Source organism: Mus pahari, chromosome 2 (genome assembly GCF_900095145.1).
Source record: "Mus pahari chromosome 2, PAHARI_EIJ_v1.1, whole genome shotgun sequence".
NCBI lineage: Eukaryota > Metazoa > Chordata > Mammalia > Rodentia > Muridae > Mus > Mus pahari.
Window position 1 is genome coordinate 70,195,348 of NC_034591.1, and position 8,049 is coordinate 70,203,396.

Here is an 8,049-nt window from a genome sequence, read left to right on the forward strand (position 1 = left end):
CTCTCTCTCTCTCTCTCTCTCTCTCTCTCTCTCTCTCTCTTTTTCACATTATTTATTTATTTTATGTATATGAGTACACTGTAGCTGTCTTCAGACACACCAGAAAAGGGCATCAGATCTTATTACAGATCTGATGTGAGCCACCATGTAGTTACTGGGAATTGAACTCAGGACCTCTGGAAGAGCAATCAGTGCTCTTAACCTCTGAGCCATCTCTCCAACACAACTATCTTTTCTAGATTGCATCTTAGACTTACAGGCTTCCAAAGCCCATTTTCCTGGGCTCCCTCTGTGGTAGGACTAATTCAACTTTCCTTCACTACCCACAAGGCATTGGTTCTAGGAGACTACCCACCAACGTCTCAGGACGATCAAACCCTTTGTATAAAATTGGTGCAGTGTTTGCATCTAGCCTGCCCAGTCCTTCCAAGTATTTACATATTTCTTCAGTCTTTTAAGACAGGATACCAGGCTGGCTTTGAACTCACTGTGCAGCCAAGATGGGGCTTGAATCTTTGACCTTCCTGCTTCTACCTTCCCAGGGCTAGGATTCCAGGGGTTGCCTCCATATCCAGCCTCTAAGATGCTTTAAACCATCTCTAGAAGACTTATAATCCTAAGTGCGATGTAAATGCTGAGGTAATAGCTGTATCGTTTAGGGGAGAATGACCAGAAAAAGTTTGTATCTCTGGTAGAGATACACTATGTAGCTCAAGATGGTCTTCAACTAGGTGTGAACCACCATGTACTTGAGTATGCCTGCATTGGTGCTTGCGTGTGGGTACCTGTGCATGTGTACATGTGTGTAGAGGCCAGAGGTCGACCTTGGGTGTTATTCCTCGATGGCTGTCTAACTAATGTGTTAAGAATCAGTCACTCACTGGGGTCTGGAGCCTTTCAGTTAGATTAGATTGGCTGGCCATCAAACCCTGGCAATCCTCCTGTCTCCACCTCTCCAGTGTGGGATTACAGATGCATGCCACTGTGACCTGCTTTTTTTTTTTTTTTGTTTTTAAGATTTATTTATTTATTATATTTAAGTACACTGTAGCTGTCTTCAGACACTCCAGAAGAGGGCGTCAGATCTTGTTACGGATTGTTGTGAGCCACCATGTGGTTGCTGGGATTTGAACTCCGGACCTTCGGAAGAGCAGTCTGGTGCTCTTACCTGCTGAGCCATCTCACCAGCCCGTGACCTGCTTTTTATATGGATTCTGAGGATGAAACTCAGGACCTTATGCTTGCGTGGCAAATCCCTTATAGACTGGGTTATCTTCCCACACAGTGTTGATTTTGACATGTTACTGGAGCATTGTGTTAGCTGCTTTTCTAGCTGCTGTAAGGACGTACCCTGACAAAAGCAACCTTCAGGAGAAATGGTTTCTTCTGGCTCACAGTTCATGATGCAGTCTGTCATGGTGGGGGAGCCATAGTGGCAGGAAGTGGAGACAGCTGATCATGTTGTGCCCATGGTCAGGAAGCAGAGTGCTATGGGTTCTCATGCTCAACCTTGTCCTTTTATGAAGTCCAGGATGCAAGCCTAGGGAATGGTGACACCCATGATTAGGGTGAGACCTCCTACCTCAGTGAACCTAGTCAAGATAATCCCTTGTAGGCATGCCTGGAGGGGTTTTCATCTCCTTGATTACTCCAAGAATGCCCTGTATTGTTTGGGTAATACCAGATCCTGTCAAACTGATAATATTAACCCTCACACCAACTATATAAAGATAATGTATCAGTAATCTTGAAAATGTCATCTCTGATCAAATGATTTCATAACAATCTTATGAATGAATTTAAAAATGGCAATTTCTTCAATGGAAAAGGGAAAAACATAAATAGATGTGCAAATAGATGTACAGTGTTCAAAGATTTAGCTTAGTTTCTATCAGGAAGAAATAAATATGGAGAGGTGAGATCCTGGTGTGCTATAGTATAACAGCTGGCTGCTTATCAGCTGTTTGTCCATTCTCCATGTGGACCCACAGTGCTGAGCTGTAGCCTTTTGAGCATAGCCAGAATTCCTGCACTTGGCTTCTAGAGACCTGCAGGCCCAAAGTCTTTCTCCAGACTTCCTTCTTCTCCCCAGCCCTGGGGCACTTCCTCTCTGTTTCTGAGCTTATTTTGGAACCTCGAAAGCTCTGCGCAGTCTTGGCCCTGGGCTGTTTCTGGTAGTGACCTCTGCCCAGCTTCAGCCTTTCCTTTGCTTCCATACATTGTTGAAGAAGGCTGATATTCACTGTGCCTTCAGGCCTCTGTTGGGAATCAAAAAGAGACTTCTTCCTACAACCTTATTTTAAAAAGGTCTTTTGGGGCTGGAGAGATGGCTCAGCGGTTAAGAGCACTGACTGCTCTTCCAAAGGTCCTGAGTTCAAATCCCACAACCACATGGTGGCTCACAACCACCCATAATGAGACCTGATGCCCTCTTCTGCCCTCTTCTGGCGCGTCTGAAGACAGCTACAGTGTACTTATGTATAATAATAAATAAAATCTTTAAAAAAAAAAAAAAAAGGCCTTTTGCTGGGAAGTGCTGGTGCCCATCTTTAATCCCAGCACTGGGGAGGCAGGTAGATCTGAGTTCAAGGCCAGCCTGGTCTACAGAGTGAGTTCCAGGACAGCCAGAGTTGCACACACATACCACAAGAGGTAATTTCCTCTCCTTGATTACTCCAAGAATACCCTGTATTCAAGGCCAGCTAGAGTTATCGAAGTCTGTAGAGCCTAGCTATTGATTATTATTCAGTGTAATAAAAGTCAAGCTCCCCCTAATCACACATGTAAGGGTCAAATGCAGTATCACTGACTGTCCTAGAAGTTAGCCCAGTATTTATATAAGCACTTTCCAGTTGATGCCCATAGATAGCAGCCATTCCTAATTAATCATGGGGTTGGCATGCAGACTAAGACCTACTTGCTATCATTGTTCAGGATGCAGATGGCCAGGAGTGACATGCCAGTCATAACTGGTGGTGCCAGCCTCGAGGTTTGGTAATTTTTAAAAAAGATTTGGGAAATGTAGTCTCTCTTGTCGAAGCAGCTTTATTACCATAATAAATCTAGCAAGAGGAGAGACGGGAGTGAGAGTCTCCCTTGTTAGTTAAACACGTTCCATTTGCACATTGGTTTGAATTCCCAGGAGAGCAGTATCTCAGCTGATGGATTGTCCCTATAAAAAGGCCTTGGCATTGGGCCATTGTAAAATTAAAATGAATTCAGACTCATTCATGCATGCAACTTTAATTTACAATTAAAATATTATGGTTACATATTTTAATAAGAATAATTAGGCGGACCCAACTGAATCAACCCTTGTGTTTAATGAGACAGAACCCAGATCCAAATGGAAAGGCAGATGGGTGTGACAGGGGACACGTTTCAGTCAGCAGCATCTTTTGTGGGGTCAGGCATTTTTGCCCATTTTTATATTCTGATGCCCGGAAGGAGCGGCCTTATTTCTCGGCAGCACCCGGGACCTTCATCTCCTGCCTCTGGAAGCTTGTTTTCCTCAAGACTTACATCCTCTAGGGCTGCTGCTCCCCGATGAAGGAGCCCCGTTTCTTCCTCAGCCACTGTAACTGGAGCATCCCGCCTAAGGGATGAGAAGACTCTTTACAGCTGTGTATGTGTCTTCACATGTGTGTAACACTTCCTCCTTCACGATAGCTGTATTCTCCCTTTAAAGCAGTAATCTGTGGGTCATGGCCCCTTTAAGATACCCTGCATCTCAGATATTTACAGTATGATTCAAAACAGTAGCAAAGTTGCAGTTATGGAGTAGCAACAGAAATAATTTTAGGGAGACCGCAGTGTGAGGAACTGTATGAAAGGGTCATAGCATTAGGGGAATTGAGGCTTACACCTTAAAGATATGGAATTTTCTTCAAAGAACATTTACATCGTGTTGGGGAATAACAGCGACTCTCAGGCAACCACCAGTTATTGACACTTGAATGAGTTCTTTGTTTTCATTCTTTTGGTGTTTTGAGACAGGTTCTCACTATATAGCCCTCATTGGTCTGGAATTTACTATCAAGTTAGCCTTGAACAGGAGCTCAGGCTCACAGAGCTGCACCTGCCCCTACCTCCTGAGTGCCTGGATTAAAGGTTTGTGCCACTACACCTGGCTTGGTTGAGCTTGGCAGGGCGTACCCAGAAGAGAGTTCCGGGCACCACCAGGTCCCCATCACTAACAGAGGAAGAGTGCTACAGAGATGCCTGGGACCTGCTGCCATTTTAGATGAAGAGCCTTACTGAATGGATGAACAGTGTTGATAGGATTAAGATACAGTTTGTTTCCAACGGACTCACTTTAAGAAAGGGCGGTGGCTGGGCACTGGTGGTGTACCCTTTAATCCCAGTACTTAGGAGGCAGAGGCAAGTGGATCTCTATGAATTTGAGCCAGCCTGGACTATAGAGTAAGTTCCAAGACAGCCAGGGCTTTACAGAGACCTGCCTTGAACACTTCTCACCCACCCCACCCACCCCACCCCCCAAAAAAATGAAAAAGAAAAGAAAAGAAGAAAAAGAAAAAGTTAAGTTTTTCTTTGTTTAGAGATTTGAGGCAAGGTCTCACTATGTAGGCCAGGCTGGCTCCGCCACTCACTATTTAGCCTGGGAAGGCCTGAACCAAATGCATGGCAATCCTCTTTTCTTTTCTTTTTTTTTTATTAGATATTTTCTTCATTTACATTTCAAATGCTATCCCCAAAGCCCCATATACCCTCCCCCTGCCCTGCTTCCCAACCCCCCCACTCTCGCTTCCTGGCCCTGGCATTCCCCTGTACTGGAGCATATGATCTTTGCAATACCAAGGGCCTCTCTTCCCATTGATGGCTGACTAGGCCATCCTCTACTACATATGCAGCTAGAGACACAGCTCTGGGGGGTACTGGTTAGTTCATATCATTGTTCCTCCTATAGGGTTGCAGCCCCCTTCAGCTCCTTGGGTCCTTTCTCTAGCTCCTCCACTGGGGGCCCTGTGTTCCTCTTCCCCACGCCTTTCAAGCGCTGGGATTGCAAGTATACACCATGATACCCAGTTTTGGTATTATTTGCTTCTGTAGTGCCAGGACTAGCAAATATGCAGCATTCATTCTACCACCAAGCTGCACCCTGCAGCCTGAAGCTCGTGCCTCGCGACCCTTTAAACACTCTCTGAAGCCCATATTTACTTCTTTCTTCCTCTCATGTCCACGCCTCTTTCTTCTCAGCTGCTGTCGGTCTCCCCAGCTACCGAGTTTTCCTACTGAAAGGTGGCACCCTTTCTGTGGCTGGAGAGATGGCTCAGCCTTTAAGAGCCCTTGCTGTTCTTTCCAAGGACCCAGCTTTGACTCTCAGTGCCCACAGTGCAGGTGGCAGCTCGCAGCTGTCTGTAACTCCAGGCCGAGGGGATCCGGTGCCCTCTTCTGGACTTTTTCCTGCATGAGGCACACAGACATACATTCTGGCAAAGCACCCATAAGCATAAAAAATAAATAAATAAAAATTAAAAGTCATGGCGAGGAAAGCAAAGCGGTCTGGGAAGCCAGCTGTTCCCCACGCAGCACATTGCAAGGGACGCTGCTGTCATGCGGAGCCCATTTGTGTGACAGTCACTAGCGAGCTTTGTTTCGTTCTGAGTCTCAACAAAAAAGATTTTATTTCCATCTCCCAGATTTGAAAAGATCCTTTCACCACAGAATATGCGCTCTAAGGAAAAGATAGATGCCCGGGCTACTCCCTCCCAGCCCTTTCTTGTACTTAATGTGTATGCATTTTTAGAAAATGGAGGCGATGTAGGATTTATAGTTTAATATCTCTCTCTTTCACGTTAGCATTCCAATACATTTTAAATATTAGAACTACTTTGCCAGCTACAACCAAATTAGAAGTGACTGGAAAAAATTAGTACACGTTTATCTTCTCATTTATGAGCAGGCAGGAAGCAGTAAGCTTATGATGGGAAAATCGGCCAGTCACTGCCTCAACCAGGTGACCAAAGTAAACGAGCAGCGAAGACTCCCAGGGACAGCGGGTGCCTTTGATGTGCTGAAAGATGGGGCTTCATCTCGGTTTTTCCTTCCAAGTACGGAGGACCCCAGTCTAGAACTGAGACAGACACGAGATAAGCCTTGGCTGAGGGATATCTACAAAAGATCCAGCAAGCTCTCACAATCATCAAGGTCACCCAAGCCAAGGGAAGCCCGTGAGTGTGTCCCAGGCCAAAAGGAACCCAAAGGAGACACGATGACCAGTCCCACTGGGTGGGGACACGGCGACATCACATTGCTTCGAAAGGAACCGCTAGAGTCCAGGCTTTGGATAAGAGGCAAATCCAAGTTCTAACCCGTCTGGTCTTGCTGGTCACCGGACCTGTGGGCTAGTAGCTTAAGCTTCTCTTATCTGTAGAACTGGGGCAGTGTCCCTGCTGTTAGAGAAGAAGAGGCCAGGCAGACAGATAAGGTTGGAGCTGGGTCAGGGGTCAGGGAGAAACAGAGCCTGTGGAAATCAAAGAGTATATACACAGTGATTGGGTTCTTACGGACCTCATGGCCCGCTTTCTCACGGGATCAGTAAGGATCAGTTACTTTAAATTTTTAATTCTACTCCTCCTGCATTTTCTTTCATAGCAGATGTAGTCATTAGGCCCAAGAAGTCATTAAAGTGTTTAATAAGGTTATTAAATTGACTAACAGCGCCTTTGGAAGCCATTTCCATAGGAAATCCATATGATTCCAGGTATGGGACATGGGGCTGTCCTCTCTGGCGGACAGCCTGTCAGCGTCTCTGTGAAGGATGGCAGGCAGGTCGTGAGGGATGCGTCTAATTAAAGAGATTATAGGTGAACCTCGGCTGTCTGGGCGTGCTGTTCGTAGCTGGAAGTGTGTTGAAAGTTCACTAATTCCTACTAATTGCAGGGTGGGGGAGTAGAGGTCCATCCAAATTATGGAATATTTTAAAATAAATGCACTTTTATTACATTCGGGTACATATTTTAACTCCAACTAGGCCAACAAATTGTTGCCCTGCACAAGTCTTAGGGGACAAAGTTACTGAGGATATCAGAGTGATTTTCAATTATTTCTATGTAAATAGGCATTTCTGAAGTTCTTTAGGGTGCTTGAAGACTGTTTTCATAGATCTTAAGCACTGCACTGTTACCTTCTATGGTTAATTGGCACACCTTTGGAGGATGGGATGGGTAAATTAAGATAAACTTGAGCCATTCTAGGGAATAACTTAATTCGATGATGCGTGGTGTCCAAGAGGCCAGGTGGAAGAGGTTTTTATTTCAGCTCAAGTTTAATTTAGTTTTCCCCATGAAGGCAGTTTGCTCATTGGTGCAGGCACCCGCTGATTGGCTGACTGATGTTGGTAGGGATACTGAAGGTGTGAGGCATTCTTGTCTCGAAAGCCAGTCCAAGTTGCTTATGGTAGGATTCAGGAGAGGAGGCCCAATGGTTAGTGCCGCCCAGCACTGAGAGCCAAGGAGCAAGAGACTCTCCTAGGACAGTCAAATAAATCACACCAGGAGAGATCTGACGAGCAAAAGCCAGAAAAGGGTTAGGGTAGGAAGCAGAAGGAAGGAAAAGAAAACAGCCTGGCTTTAGTAATCTAGGTAGGAATTCCGGGGTTCAAGGGCAGAAATGACACGAGGCCCTGTTGCAATCCTGGAGTTCTCTGCCTGCCCAACCGCAGGCAGCTGGTAATGGGGTCTTGCTCTCCCCAGCAATGGGCACCACTTAGGGAACTGCTGGAAGGCGAAGGCGGAGCCTTGTGTGGGTCTTTAGCTTTCTGTCCTGGGAGGCTCAGTTCTCTTCGTGAGTCAGGGTGGGGTGAGGGGGACTGTTGTCCTAGGGAGGATTTAGGTACACAGGAAGAAGGTGTGACCATGGACCAGTCTGTGGCTGGAGCCTTAAATCAGAGAAATCTGGGCTTGGCAACTGAGGTGTGCTGGGGGAGCCTGAGTTAGGATTGAGAGTTCAAAGCCAGTTTGGGTTACATAGTGACCTAGAGGGAAGGAAGGAAGGGAGGGAGGGAGGGAGGGAGGGAAGAAAGGGAGG

General features: G+C 46.0%; 1 protein-coding gene across 7 annotated transcripts in view; it reads left to right on the forward strand.

Annotated features, from left to right (window-relative positions):
• Snx10 (sorting nexin 10) overlaps positions 1-8,049 on the forward strand; it is a 60,910-nt gene that overhangs the window by 34,678 nt on the left and 18,183 nt on the right. The window lies entirely within an intron of this gene.